A 16,373-nucleotide genomic window follows, 5' to 3' on the forward strand; every position below is an offset into this window, starting at 1 on the left:
GAAACTGTGGCAGTCGACCTCAGTTCTTTGTTCTTTCTGTCACAGGATGCTTGAGCCCACCCCTTTTGGGCTTGTGTTTGCCAAACTTCAGTCACGTGGGAACCCATTAATTTTTGCACGGACTACAAATTTCCTTTTGATTAATTTGCCTTTTTAAAAATTAAAATAAACTGAAATAACTATTGCTACCTTGTCCTAAGCAATAATATCTGCGAAATCACAGATCTGATGTGCTGGTTACACTTATTTTTTACTCTTATTAAAATTATGCCTTACTAATTAATAATTAGTGAGATGTGTGGCTCTACAGCCTAAGGAATCGTGCATACCACCTGACAGATGGTTACTACACTCTGGGACACATCATTTGCTATTATGGTTTGATGCTGGAGCTGTTGTAATCATCTGGGGATACAAACTCACAGACACTGTGGTAAATAGTTTCTGTGCTCTATCTCACTTCATCCTAATTCTGTTTTCTAAAGTGGGACTTGCTGTTCCATTTTAAAGATGAGGAAATAGATTCAGAGAGGTTAAATGACTTGTCCAAGGTCACACAGCTAACACACTGAACAGGATCTTAACTGTAATTCTGTGCGCCCTGAAAGTTCATGCTCTGATTTTGAAACAACTGCCCAACCAAATTTCATTTCCTTAGGCTCATTTCTGATCCTTTCTAGCAACTTTCTGAATCACCCCAGTTTCCTTGGTTTCCCCTGCATTAGCTAAGATTAGATTTGATTGCAGTTATAGACAATTTCAAAAAAAAAAACCTGTGGCTTTAAAAAGGCATAGGTGTACTTTTTTTCATATAAAGCAAGTATAGGTGGGGTGTCCAAGGATGGCATGGTAGTTCCATGGACACTGGATCACAGCACTATCAATAGGGCTCTGGGCCTCATGGTGCAAAATGACTGCTTAGCTCCAGCCATCATGTACATGTTCTTGGTTGGGGAAAGGGAAAAAGAGGGCCCTTCTCTCTCTCTCTCTCTCTTTTTTTTTTTTTTTGGCGAGGCAACTCTTAGTTGACCTTACAGATTGCAAGGACCTTGTCAGCTTACAATCCCTTACTTTTCATTTTTCACACCTACAGCACCTGGCCCTCCTAGGTGGTCTCCCATCCAAGTACTAACCAGGCCCAACCCTGCTTAGCTTCTGAGATCAGATGGGATGGGTCTTGTTCAGGGTGGCATGGCCATAGGGCCCTTCTCTTCTCTTTCAGGGAGAATTCCTAGAAGTATCACACAGCACCTCTACTTAAATCTTACTGGTCAAAGGTTGTTCATATAGCTTCTTTGGCTGCAGGAGAGGCTGGGAATCATTGTCACTTATTTTAGGTACAATGTAACATCCTATAAATCAGGATACAGTTTCTGAAGAGGAAACGAGAATGGATAGTGTGTCTATTATGATACTCAATAGACTCCATAGCACAGCATCTACTTTTTACAAAAATCTTTTCTTAAAGTTAAATTTACAAAAATCGAGAGAATGTATTTAGTTGAAATCCTCAGAACTTCGTATCTATTACTCTAGATTCAAACCTGTACTCAAATTAAATATTCTGGGGGGCGGGGCAGGGGGAGGAATTCATGCAAAATATTTTCCATATGTGTCAGCCACCTCAAAGTCCCAGTGTCCTCGGAGGCCTACAATGGCCTGAGTTGGCTTAAATACAGATGAGAACAGGGAGCAATTTGTGCTGACACTGTAATGCATTCTGGTCATTTTATTCTGCCTATGAAAAAAGTAGATTCATGCATTTCAGTACAGTTTTCAAAAATAAGAATAATAACAAATAAGTATTTCCAGTTAACCCTAGGTTTGTTTGGAAATTAAATTACACGTTTCTGGGGCAGTGGAGTTTACTCAGGGATGCCACATGTTACATGAGCAGATGCAGCCCTGTGACACACTGTAACAAAACAACCCTGGAGACTGAAATGGAAGTTTGATTGTGAATATTTCCTATCCAACTTGAATTTGCAAGCATCTCTATCTAGTCAATTTATTGTTTGGGAGCAGGTAGACCTAAGGTTACTAAGATTAATGATTTTGAAAGCAAATCTAACTAGTTATTTGAGAAAACAGTTTTCATTGTCACCTGCTAAAGATCTAGATAACACAGAAAAACAAGTTTCCTCTGGATATAATTCAGCTATGGTTTTGTTGTCAAAATCTAGAATTGGCCTCAACAAACAATGGATGTTTAATGCTCTGAGGAAAGATGGCTTATTACGCACGGCATTAAAACCAAAATGCTAATCTTTGATAGAAGTCACAGTCTTCTGAGTGGCTTGTAAACAGCCTCTCCCTTACTGCTGGTCCCCTTATCATGGATCTAGAGAGGTGGCATCTGTCCAGTCACCCTGGTGTACCCAGGAACCCAGAAGCTAATACTGCTGAATGCCTGGTGTCTCAATGAGCACTGGGTGCCCTGTCTGGTCTCAGAGGTGCTGGGAGACACAGCCTTGAACAGCTTTCTCTGCTCAGAGAATAGAGGCTATTGTCTGCTGGAGGCCACTGGAACTGGCCTGTTCGTCTATGGGCTGGACATACCCAAAACTGTCTCCAGTGGAAGATCCTAACCAGCCAACAGGCCCTGGTACCCCCACTCTGAGGTGGGAAGGCCGTGCTCGCTCTCATGCATGAGTTGTTCTCAGGCTCCTTGAGTCTGTAAGAAGTCAGAATCTCAGAGCACAGTTGTCCTGAATCAGTGTCAGCACCTAGACGGTGCTGGGGACGGAGCATAGACTGTGTGCCACCACTGCCACTTGAGTCTTGGCTTTCAGAAACACTGTCCTTAAGAGGATCATCTGAAAGATCTGTCTGTTGTTCATTTGTTTTTCTGAATCCCAGATACTTAGCCCAGGAAAAACTGTGCTTCGCCTTAGAAAATAGAATACATTTATCTTATGAAACTTACGAATCTGGACACTGATAATATTACTCTACTTGCTTTGACCTCGAAGGAACTCAGAGCCAACCGTGTGAATTTACTAAAGACTTGTGCTGGAATACATGGTCTCCCCACCTTGGCTCAGCTTCATGTTGTTGTCCTGCCCTTATTCTCCATTTACTGATGGCTCTTTTTCTCCCAGCTCTGCCACTTGTTAGCTTATCTAATCTTGAGCTAGTTAGCTTTAACCTCTCCCTGCCTCATCCTTCATAGCTGTAAAGTAAGGATAATGATGGTCCTTACCTCAAAGAGTTACCTTACTATCAGAGTTTGAGGAGACACTGTAGGAACAAGGTTTGCCTTAATGCCAGGCACAGAGGAAGCTCTCCATGTGTATTGTGTTACTATTATTATTGTTGTTGTTCTTAATTATCCTATTTATGTATTTGTGTAAGCTGCCTCAGATCCTTTCTGGTGTGAATCAGGGACTAAATCAATTATTAAAATAAACACTCTTTGTTTGCTGTTTAACTGAGATAAAGACTTTCTTCGGTACAACTGCAATGTTTGTCCTCAGGAACTGCTTTTCCCACATTCAGGGGTGTCTGCATAAATTAACTTAGCTGCAGTTTTACAGCAGCAATTAATCTTAGCTGCAATAAAGGTAAGAGGGACAGCATAACAAGCCTTCATGAAGTTCTGTCGTGTATTAAAGTTCTATGGAAATCAATAAACATTATATAGGAATAAACGGAGGTGTCTTTTTTTGTCTGAATTAATGAAGGTTAAAATGATCAAATGGAGTTCTTTTTGCCTGCTTAATTTGAGACAGGAGCCAATTAAGTCAAACCCACTTGTGCATGGCACGCACTGAGAGAACGGTAGGGGAAACCTGCTGGGGCTGAGGTGCGGGCGTCCCGAGGCCCGGCTGGCCTGGATTTTCTTCTGACCTGTAGACTTTCTACTTGACTTGCCAGAGCTTGTGCACACCCATCTTCTTGCAGAAACAGCATAGTTTTTACGTACTTAATTTTGTTTCTATTTAAGTTTACCAATTAAGGCACAGGCATGGACGCTGTCCGCCCAGTGGGGAGTGGGGTCCGTGCCTGGACCTGGTGTGGGAGCACGGCGGACGGGTCTCTGCTCTCTTGCTCCACGTTTCTGCCCTTTTATTCCATCTGCGGTATTTCCTTGCACATTGCTGTTTTATTAGGAGCTGCATTAATTGAATTTGTACGATAAATCTAGAGCCCTGGAAGTTGTCCAGCTATTTACATTGATTTGTTACATAAATTCAGGACTAAGAGTATGAGGCGGGTTAGCATTTAATTCTGTAGAGAAAGGAAAGCTCTTAGTGCTTCAGCTTCCCTTCCTGTGTCCCTCTCCTCTTATTCTGCGTCTCTCTTCATAGAAAGCACAACCATTTTCCTTTAATTAGGCTGTGGAGAGCACAGGCTAGCATTAGGCCACTCAGCCACTCAGCCACGCTCACAGCCATGGCCATTTCCTATCTATTTTCTGAAGGAAAAGGAAAAAAAAGTGTACATATGCACATATAAACCCCCACAAGTTGGGGGTGGAGGATGGGACAAAGGAACCAGGTAGAATCACCTTTTGTGAGACTGAGGCCACAAAAACTAGCAAACCTCAGAAAGCAAGATATGCTGTTGCTTCATTGTTCCTTTGGCTAAATTAATTGCTTTTTAAATTTTAAAAAGGTGCTTATATCATTCACTAGTACAGAATATATACAGCATGTTTAATATATGTTTACAATAATACATGTTTGAAATAATTCCCTTTTATAGTAAGTTTTTCTAATTAATGTGTATATTTACAGATATAACAACAAACTACAAACTGTTCCTTCACTTTCTTTGTCACTCTTATGTTTTCAGGTTTGTAGTTTTTAAAAATCAAGTATTAAAATTCAACTAACATATTCCTAGTTCTTACTTCCCAAACACAATGATAAGGGTAATAGATTATAAGGCACAGAATAGTACAGGAATCCATAACTCCACATGGATACAGATAAATGAATAAACAAATAAACAGAGAATAGAGGACAACTCTTCCTTATAGTGGAAAGTTAAGTAATAAATGTAGAATGAATGATGGAGTTAGAAAATCACCTTTGGCAAACAACACAGTAATAATTGTTTCAGGCAAGAATTGTTTATAAATGCTAAAATTAGTGGAAAAAAGAATGATAAAAAATAGGATATTTAAATAGTCTCGAAGTGTCCCTAAATTATTATGAAGGTAAAAATACTACATTTCCATCAGAGAAACCTGCAGCCTCTACTCTAACCAAGTGACTGGTTCTGTGGTTCCTGCCAAGAAAGCATAACCTGAAATGAATAATGAGGAAACATCAGACAAACCCAAACTGTTAGACATTCTATAAAATAACTGGCCTGTATTCTTCACAAGTGAAAGCTCATGAAAGTAGAAGGCTGAGGAACCGTCCCAGATTGGAGATGGTTAAGGAGACACGGCAACTCATTGCAATGTGGGATCTTGGATGGATCTTGGACCAGAGGATGGGGCATTAGTGGGACAATTAGCGAAATGTATTTGCTGAATGTCTACCATGAGAAATATTCCAAATACAAAGACAAATAAACCATAGGTCCTACACCCATAGGCTCTCTAATAAGAAGAGACAGTTGACATAAAGAAATAATTATAATACTGGGCAATGAGTGCCGTAATCAAGCATGGACAAGTTCCAGCAATAACCCGCAGGGAGCTGATTATAGAAACATGGAGGAGGATTTCTTTAAGCATCAAGAAGGAGATGATGTTTGCCAAGGGTATTCCAGACAGAAGGAACAGCATGGAGAAATGTGGAGGCATAAGCTGTACAGGGAATTCTGGGGACAACAAATGGTTTGTGGCTCTGGCATCCAGTTGGATACGATGTGAGAGGTGGTAGTTGGGGTTAGATGCTAGTGCTTGTCTGTGATTCCTGGACTTTATCTCTTAAGTGATAAAGAGCCATGGAAAGGTTTTAAACAACTGAGTGATGTGGTCACAATATTTATGCTTTAGAACATCTAGACTAGAATGGGATGAGGCCAGAAGCAAAGAAAAACTTGCTGAACACAGGGCCTCAAGAGAGAAGGGGTGGCCCAAACAGACATGACAAGAGGATTGAAAACAAAACTTGAGAAACAGCATTATTTCTTGGGGGCTGGTGGGATCAAGGAGCAGAGCGAGGAGCTGGAGCAAAGCATCATCAGAAGTGACCAGGAATACAGGAGAACGGGAAATAATTTGTTGATTTCCATCCGCCAAAGACCCCCAGGAGCCTCGGTGGCAAAGCAAAGTCAGGTTCGGGTAGTTGCTGCAGCAGGGTAGCGATGCCCTGAGGGGTGCCTTGATAAGAGGGAGCTGAGAGAGGCTAATTACAGGGCCTGGGCTTGGGCAGTGTGGTTCTAAAGAGTGTTAAGGTGAAGGACGGCAGATCTGTTCTTAGGCAGCAGGGGTAATCTGGTGCCCGACTAATTTTGATACTGTAAAAGCAGGTGACCGAGACGAGAAAGGATTAGACCGTGGCCAACACCACCAGCTGCTCCTTAGAGAGGAAGCTCTAGGATCCCTCCCTTGCAAACACCCTAGCTCCCTCCATTTAACCCACTTTCTGCTTACTCCCCGCCCCTGCACCCAAGAAGCTGAATATGGATGGAAAGGAAATCACACAACCACGCTGCCTGGCCTCATTTCACATTTATCCTCGCAGGTCTCTAATGTGCGCGCAACACTGCCTGCCGATCCCAAACATTTCCCTGGTGAATCACTTTTTTTGTTCTCTGAGGTGACTTTTTCTCTCTCCTCAAGCATTCAATACCTTTCTGCTTTTCTCTCCTCTCAGCAGATGACCCTGCCTCATGCTTTATTAATGAAACAGAAACAGTCGAACTGCCATATCTTTCGCCCCTAAATATCCCAAAGTGCCTGATTCTCTCCCGTGACTCTGCCTCTATGGCTGTTATGATAGAAAAGTTGTCCCTGCTCTGCCATTATCCCTCTCTCTTCTGCATCATTTATTTGCTTACGAAGACTTGCCTTCTCTCCTCTTTGACAAACCCTCTCGACTCCAATTCCTCCCTCCAAAGTATTTTTCAGTTTTCTATTCCACTTCACAGAACACTCCTCAAAATTTACCTCTCTGCTGCATTTCCAGATCCTCAGGTTATGTCCTCTTGTTGAACTATTTCCAGCCCCCACCTCCTCTGAAGCAGCTCTAATCAAAGCCAAAGCCTGTAACCAATTCTCTGTCCTCAACTGACTCAGCCCCTCGGTAGAATCTGACACAGCTGACTACTACTTCACCCTGGAAGTGCTTTCTACTCTTAGCTTCCAGAAACCCCACATCGTGTTCTACTTTCTGAGCTGCATCTTCTGCTGGATATCGAAGTATTGGCCCTTTTCTCTGCTCTGAAGACACCTTTCCCTCGGTGCTCATGGAAGGACAGGGAGACCGGAAGCCTGGACCAGAGGAGGCTCTGGATGTTTCCCTGTACAAGTGCTCTATTGAGGAGGGCTCTCAGGAGAAGGGAGGTGAGGGAAGCCGGTGGGGGAGGGGAGGGGCGACCAAGGGAAGGAGCTGAGCAAGAACGGGTCTGAACTGGAGCCTGGCTTCAGCCTGGGGCCAGGGGGAGCTCTGGAGTGGGAGTCGCACCACAGAGTTGTGTGCACCTTGAGGCACGGGGCCTTCCATAGCAATGTCCGTCATTGCTGTGGGCATCTTGGGAACAGATAAAGTGTAACCTTCTGGGCAAGATGGCTCCTTGCTCTTTACCTCAAGGGGGCAGCTGTGAGTTATAAGACAACTTTCACACACCCAGGGGATGGTGGTGCTGAATTGGTTAAGGGAGTGAGGTGGGCACTCAGTGCTCACTACTGAGGTGGAATCATAGTTCTGTTTGGCCAAGTTAAGTTTGAGAGTCAAGTGAGCAGTTGGACATTTTGCCAGAGCATATAGCAAGTCTTGCACACTTTGCTGCTAAAATACCTCTCAAATCTGACCACTTCAACCTGTATCCATGTAGTCCAAATCACCATCTCACTAGGGATAATGGCAATAGCTCCCTAAGAGCTACTACAGTCCATTCTCCATGGAAGCTGCAGTGAACTTAAAACATAAATTGGTATGTTACTGCCCTTGACATGTGAAAACAAGTATCTAAAGCCCAAACGTCCACCTACAAAGATCTAAATGATGCAATTCCTCTGACCTTTAGTCATTCTGCTACAGCCACACTGGCTTCCTTTTGTTCCTCAGATATACCAAGATTTCTCCCACTTTGAGATCTCTGCACCTGCTGGTCCCTCTGGCTGGACTCCTTTCCTCCCAGATTTGGCATGCCTGGCTGTGTCTTATCATCCAGGATTTGGCTCGGATATTTCTTCCTCAGAGCGTCTGCCCCACCCACCCCAACTCCTGCCCTGTCCTGCTTTATCACATTTTCTTTTTATGTTAATTGAGAAATAATTGACATACATCACTGTAAAAGTTTAAGGTGTACAGCCTGATGTTTAATTTACATATATAGTGAAATGATTATCACAATAGGTTTAGCTAACATCCATCATCTCATACAGATACAATACAAAGAAAAGAAAGAAAAGGAAAAAAAATTTTCTCCTTGTGATGAGAACTCTTATGATTTACTCTGTTAACAACTTTCCTGTACATCACACAGCAGTGTTAGCTGCAGTCATCATGTTGCACATCACATCCCTGGGACTTATTTATCTGATATCTGGAATTTTGTACCTTTGACCACCTTCCTCCAATTCTCCCCTCCCCCACAATTTTAAAGGATAATTTAGGCTGTCTTGATCAAAATGTAAATGTACACACCCATTGATCCAGAAATTCCACTGATGCACACGAATAAATACATTCAATAAAAACATTATTTACGATAATAGGAAAACACTGGAAATAACCTAAATGTTCATTAAGGAAAATAATTAACTGGGATTTAACCATTCTATGAAACAGAAAGAAGCCATTAAAAAGAATGAGATCTATGTATACGGACACAGAAAAATCTTCAATATGTATTAAGCAAAAAAGAAAAATGAAGAAAAATATGTACAGTATATTTGAGAAACACATTCACAAATCTAGAATGTGCTGGGGAGAGTGAAAGGACAGGGAAACACTCATTTGGGATGGTAGAATTTTTTTAAACTGGCATTTAAAATTTTCTTTCTTTACTATTTAATTCTAAGTTTTGTGAAAGAAGGAAGCCTGTCTTTCTTGTTGGTGACTGTGTCCCACGTATCCAGAACACTGATGTTCAATAAATACACATTGAATAAATAAGAATTAATAACACTTAAAAAACTGTAATGAAAATAATCAGGAATATGCCAAAAAAAGATAGACCATTGAAGATGTTTATTACAGTGTTAATTATCAGAACAGGAAGTCAGAAGCAACTTGATTAAGTAAGGGACACTGGTATAGTAGAACCCTCTTCAGTCATTAAAAGATCTTGTCGTTTACTATCTCAAGAAATGAAAAAGTGTTCAGAACCTCCTAATAAGCCAAAATAGAGAGCTATGGGCTCAGCATGTAAAAATATTGTTAAATATGTAAATATTTATATATTCAGAGAAAAAAATATTGGAGGAACACACACCAAAAATTTTGTAATGATTGTATCTGGGTAATTACTTATGGCTAACTATTGGTTTCTTCTTTGCAATTCTGTTTTATACCCCTACCCTCTCTGAGTCATGCAATGATTATAAATTACTTTTGTAAATAGAAATGATAAAATCTTGTATTTTATAATTTGTAAAAAATTATATCTAGAGAAATATAGCTTTGCAGTTTATGTGTTGAAAGGTTTCTTTCTGGATGCCTTTGGAAGCAGCTCCTGACTTAGGGATATTGGTTCTGTGTATTTGACTATAACACAACTTGTCTTTCATATTTTAGCCATCGATACCCCTAAACTCTTTTCTTTCTATTCACCCATTTCTCTCACCCCCTCCCTCCACCTCTGGCAACCACCAATCTGATCTCTGTATCTATGAGGGGTGTGTGTGTATATCTATCTATCTATCTATCTATCTATCTATCTATCTATCTATCTATCATCTAATCTATTGAATGAAAGAGTATAAGACCAACTGGCCACCAAAACCAGGTGATGTAGAGGTGTCCCTTGGCAGCAGTCACAAAAATTAGGACACCAGACAGGAGTATAAGCTCCTCTCTGGGTGACACCAATGATTACCGTCTCAAGGGACCAGGCATGCAAGCTCCCCTGGCCTCCAGAGCCAGGTGATCAAGAGGCATCATCTAGGTGGTAGCCACAAAAATCAGGGCACTAGACACATAAAAACTCCCTTCCAGGAGATACTAGTGTGCTCTGGAAGGTGGCAAAGGGAGAGCACGAAGAGTGTACCTGCCAGTCTCCATCTCTGGAGAGTGTTCCAGTAGGCTCTTAGATATGTGTGTTAAAGTAGATGCCTGCCCCTCAGGCCGACACATTACTATAAGCAGGTGAGCCTCCTTTAAGTCTGGGTGCCATTGGCTACCTCTGAGCTGGGCCCTGGGGTGGGCAAGTCTGAGGGCATGGGCCCTTTGAGAGTGATTTCTCAGATCAATAGAGTCTTGTGGGTCTCAGGAAGTGAGCCACGCTGGCTTTCAAAGTTAGACGTTTTGAAGGCTAATCTTGCAAGTACATGTCTAAAAAGTTATGAGGCCCGATGTGGGGTTTGAATCCTTCACTCTTCAGGGAGAAGCTCCGGGTTTTGAGCTCCCCCTGGTTGTAGGATGCCATGCCAATGATGAGGTTTATGGCAAGACTGTGTTTCAGCCTCTCCTACCTACATAGATGCAATTTTTTTTTTTCTCATTTGTAAGATGTGTAGTTGTCATTCAGCAGCCTTTAGGTTTTTAAGAGGAAACTGTTCCATGTGTAGCTGTAGAGTCAGTGTGTCCATGGGAGTAGGTAAATTTAGAATCTTCCTATGTCACCATCTAGAACCGGAAGTATTATTTGGTTTTGAACATTTGAATTCCACACTTGTTTTCAGGAATAAATTGTGTTTTAAAGTAGGGGACAGTCTGTATTTCTTGTCCTCTTTTTAGTGCCTCTTTAGTAACCTGGGATATTTTGTTACTGCTTCCTCCCCTTCTTTTCGAAAGAAGAAGATAACAATAACTCTTGTTAGTTCCTTTTACACTTACGATGACATGAGATCCATTTGTTTACCAGAGCCTTCTTTAGGTGACAGGCGTTTCTGTAGTTCTCTGTCTCTGAGCTCTAAAGAGAGATGTGGATAATCTGGAAAGTGTACCAGTTCAAACCAGAATCCTCTCCTAGTTGAGGTTTCAGTGATAAGAAGTTGGGTGGCACATAGTTAACCGGCATTGCGGCTGGACCTGAGGGGAGGGAGCTTTGTCTGGGGTGGTGAACACTGGTTATAGCTGTGTAATCACATTATTAACGGCTATCTGATATCGAAAACAAAGTCATTATTATGATACTTTAACAGTCTCAAGGCTGAAAACCACTCACAATCTAATTCAATAAATAAGCTACTTAAGTATAGAAAGTCACAAGGAAGAACAGGTTTTGTGTCATATTAGCAAATTTGATTTTCATTAATGCAAGATGAATGTCTTCTATAAAACACTTTCATATCATATTAATGACATGATAGCAAACAGCATTCATAGGTTGCTAGGCAACACGAGGACACTCTAATGATCTCTTCTGTACTCGAGAGGCCACAGAGGGAAAATGCCAGAGCTCTGAGGATATTTCCCATTGCTTGGCAATTGTTTCTGCTGGAAGACCACTGTGGTGGTGGGAGAGAAGAGAATTAATGATACCATTTACCAAAGCAAATACACCTCTTCACTCTTCCCTCCTTTTCATTGGCTTACTATGTGGGAGAGCAAAAACTGAGAAGTGGGCTTAAATATGAGAGGTCAAGAGGTCTCAGTTCTTCCCTCTGCTTAGGTAGGCAGCAGGCTTCTGTGAAACCAGGGCAGAAAATGTAGTGGACACCTGGAGGGTTGTTTGTCAAGCCATAGTATGCTGGAATCTGCTCCACTCCTTGCCATCCCTACCTCCTTGCTGGGTAGGTCCCCAGCAGTCATGCTGTGACCATGATTCCATGAAACAGGAACAGTCATCGGACCTGATCATTTCAGTTACATATTGATGTGCAACAACCATCCACAAACTTAGCGGCACAGAGCAACAGCCATTTTACTGTGGTCACAATGGCTTGGCTCTGCTCCGTGTCTGCAGGTGGGAAGATGAATGGTTGGTAGCCACTCAGATGACTGGGGCTGGAATCATCTGAAGGCTTTTTTTTGCTCACATGTCTGGCACCTGGGCTGGGATGACTTAAAGGCTTGGCTCAGATGGAACTTTTGCTAGACTGTCTACATGGTCTTTCTCCATAGCTTAGGCTTCCTCAAGACTGGCAGCCTCAGGATGGTTGGACTTCTTGTACAACAGATCAGGACTCTAAGAGTGAATGTTCCACAAACAAGCTGGAAACTGTGTGACCTTCTATAACTCAGCCTCAGAAATCAGATGGCCTCACTTCTGCCATATTCTGTTGGTCCAAGCCATTACAAGCTTGCCCAGATTCAAGGGACAGGAACATAGACCCTACCCTCTCTGTGGAAGGAGTGCCAAATAATTTGCAGTCATAGTGTGAAATTGCCATACCAAGCCATGCCAATCAGTCACTCTCCAGGAAATCTGGAGTTGCATCTGGTAAATTTCTGTGGATTTTGGGATTTATAACATGTAAACATGGAAGTTAAGGGGCAAGCCGAGAAAGCCAGTATGCAGAGAGAAAGAAGAAGCTACTGCTTGGTTTCTAGCTGCCTCGTCCTTCCTGACTCTGGTTCCTTCCCAAGGCCCAGCTGTATCTGGACACCCAGCTGTATCTGCCCTTTGAGATACAACCATGAATCCTTAAAATGAATTCTCCTTTTTGGATTAAATCTATCTTGGCTGGTTTCTTCTGCTTGCAACCAATGAGTCCTAAATAATTCAGAGATGATCAGCTGATTTTTCAAGTGATTACTGACATAAATGTGATTGCTGATCTATATGATATAAATTCTTATTTATTAATTTCATGATACCTATTGACTTCTTGTTATAGAAAATGAAGGTTTATCTTTTTAGACACACACCCCTACTTCTCCCTATCCTGAACTTCCCAAATAGTTTCCATTGCAATTTTTGGTTAAACTAATATCTGTGTTTATATTATTTTAACATTACAAATATTAACCACATGTCTTTCTTGTTTAACTTTTTGCTGTTCTTGGAAATAGCATCAGCCTTGTTTTTCCTCCTTAGTTTTCAATGTACCTAATTACAACATTTTTTTTCAAAATGTTCCAGCAATTCTGTAAAAATACCCCCTAATATTATTTTCCACATGAACACATCAAATAATCAAAATAATTACTTTTTCTCCCAACTCTCTTCCTCTTATTGCCTTCTGTCCTCCTGTCTGGCCTGACCTGGTTGTCCTCTGGATCTACTGGGACTTACTCACACTATTCTTCAGTGTTCAAGCCCTCCAGTGTTTATTATTATTTTTTATTAAGTTTATTGGGGTAACATTGGTTAATACAATTATATAATTTTCAAGCATACATTATAGTTTGACATCTATATATTCTATTGTGTGATTAACACTCAAAGTCCAGTTTCCTTCAGCTACCATATATTTGATCCCCTTTACCCACTTCACCCTCCCCCTACTCCTCCTATATTTGACCCCCTTTTCCCCGTCTACCCTCCCCTCCTTCCCCACCCACTACCCTCTGGTAACCACTAGTCCATTGTTCATGTCCCTAAGTCTCTGTTTGTCCTGTTCGTTTGTCCTGTTCATGCTTTTAGGTTTATATCCCACATATAAGTGATATCATATCCAGTGTTTACTTTAATCCTTCTTAGTTTAAAACTTTGGTTATTTCTTAAAAATAACTCTTTATTATGCAGAATTTTAAAATATGTTTTAAAAATATTCACAGAATGTTTTAAAAAGATTTTTAAAATATGCTTGAGGGCATTATGCTAAGTGAAATAAAACAAATTAGAGAAATGTAAATACCCTATGATCTCATATGTAAAGTTTAAAAAAAAATAACAAGCTCATAGATACACAGAACAGATTGGTGGCTATCGGAGATGGGGGTAGGGGGGAGGGGGAGAGAAATGGGTTAACTTTTTTTTTTAGTCTAAATAGTTTGTTTAAAAATAAATATATAAAACTGAAAATATTTAAATTAGAAGGCTGGTATAATGAACTCCCATTATCCATTACCCAGTTCCAACAGTTATCAACTGATGGCCAATCTTGTGTTATCTCCAGCTCCATCTACTTTCTTCCTTCTGGGTTATTTTGAAGCAAATCCCAGATATTTCAATATGTATCTCTAAAAAATAAGGGTTCTGTTTTTAAATATATATATAACTGAAATACTGACTTCACATTTAAAACATTAATTCTCAACAAAGAAAAAACAAACAATCCAATTAAAAAATGGGCAGAAGACCTAAACAGATACTTCTCCAAAGAGTAAATACAGATGGCTAATAGACATATGAAAAGATGCTCAAGGTCACTAATTATCAGAGAAATGCAAATTAAAACTACAATGAGATATCACTTCACACCTGTCAGAATGGCTATTATCAGTATATCAAAAAACATGCGTTGGCGAGGATGCGGAGAAAAGGGAACCCTCCTACATTGTTGGTGAGATTGCAAATTGGTACAGCTGCTATGGAAAACAGTCGGGAGGTTTCTCAAAAAATTAAAAGTGGATCTACCTTTTGACCCAGCAATTGCACTTCTGGGTATTTATCCAAAGAAAACCAAAACAATAATTCATAAAGATCTATGCATTCCAATATTCATGGCAGCACAATTTACAATAGCTAAGATATGAAAGCAACCTAAATGCCCATCAACAGATGATTGGATAAAGAAATTATGGTTCATATATACAGTGGAATATTACTCAGCCATTAAAAAAATGAAATCCTACCATTTGTAATGACATGGATAGACCTAGAGGTTATTATGCTGAGTGAAATAAGTCAGACAGAGAAAGATAAATAACACATGATTTCATTTATATGTGGAATCTAAGGAACAAAAAGGACAAACTAATCAAAAACAGACTCACAAACATAGTGGACAATTTGGTGACAGACAGAGGGGAAAGGGATTGGGAGGCTGGGAGAATGGAGTGAAGGGTTAAAGAAGTACAAAGTAGTAGTTGATAGTTGGTCACGGGGACGGGGAGCACGACAGAGGGAATGCAGTTAGCATTAATATGACGGCTAGGTAGAGGGCCAGGGGGGAGGGAGCAATTGGGGGGATCGTTTTATGAACTATGTAGATGTCTAACCAATGTACTGTATACTTGAAACTAATTTAAATAAATTAAAAACCATTTATAATAATTCTTTAGTATATCAAATATCCTGTGTTCAAATTTTCAGTAATGTCATAAATGGAGTAATTTTTTTATAGCTTATTTGAATTAGGATCCAAAAGGTTGATATGTTTTTAAAATCTGCTTTAATCCATAGGCTCCTCCTCCATCTCTGTTATTTCTTGCAATTTATTTGTCCAAGAAATCAGGCTATTTGTCCCATAGAGTTTCCCACACTCTGAATTTTGTGGACTAAAGCTCCATGGTATTATTTAACATGTTCCTCTGATTTCTCTATTTCCTATAAGTTGGTGGTGGATCTAAGGTCCTGGTCAGATTCAGGTTTTGTTTTTTTTTTCAAGTTGGTATGTTTTCCCATCAAGGAGCATATAATTTTCCTTTTCTGTGTCAGCAACCACTGATGCTCACTCAATACCTCTGCCTTTTCATTCACTAAGGGTTGCAAAAATGGTGATATTCTAATCATATCATTTATGAGCAGCAATAATTCTATTCCTTTGGTACTTAACTGATGGATGATCATAAAATTATTGTTTGAAATTATTTCCTTTCATAAGTTTGAAGGCATTGCCCCATTATCGCTTAGGTTTTGAGGTTGCCATTGAAAAACCCAATGCTATTTTGATTCTAGCTCTTTTTAAAATGACATGCTTTACTCACTGGAAGCTTTTAGGAGCTTCTCATTATCTCTGGTGTTCTGGAATTTCATGATCGAGAGCCTTGGGCTGTTTGTCATTTATTATGGATTTTTCAGTCTAGAGATTGATGTCTTTCAGTTCTGAGATTTTTTTCTTCTGTTATGCCCTTGGAAGACCCCTCCATTCCATTTCCTCCACTCTCTCTTTCTGGAATTCCTATTAGTCAGATAGAGCTTCTTCTTCTCTTATTCATGAAATTTCCTTGACTTTATCTTTCAATGCCTCTACTCCTGGAAACTGCTGTACTGGGGCAAGGCAGGAGAAGGGGACTTGGAACTCTACCGGT

The 16,373-nt window shown here is 40.5% G+C and overlaps 1 protein-coding gene and 1 pseudogene across 1 annotated transcript in view; both read right to left on the reverse strand.

The window, feature by feature from the left end:
- CFAP61 (cilia and flagella associated protein 61) overlaps positions 1-16,373 on the reverse strand; it is a 271,044-nt gene that overhangs the window by 17,530 nt on the left and 237,141 nt on the right. The window lies entirely within an intron of this gene.
- Positions 1,085-1,203, reverse strand: LOC112471166 (annotated as a pseudogene).

The sequence above is a fragment of the Pteropus alecto genome, unplaced genomic scaffold (assembly GCF_000325575.1).
Source record: "Pteropus alecto unplaced genomic scaffold, ASM32557v1 scaffold45, whole genome shotgun sequence".
NCBI classification, from domain to species: Eukaryota; Metazoa; Chordata; class Mammalia; order Chiroptera; family Pteropodidae; genus Pteropus; species Pteropus alecto.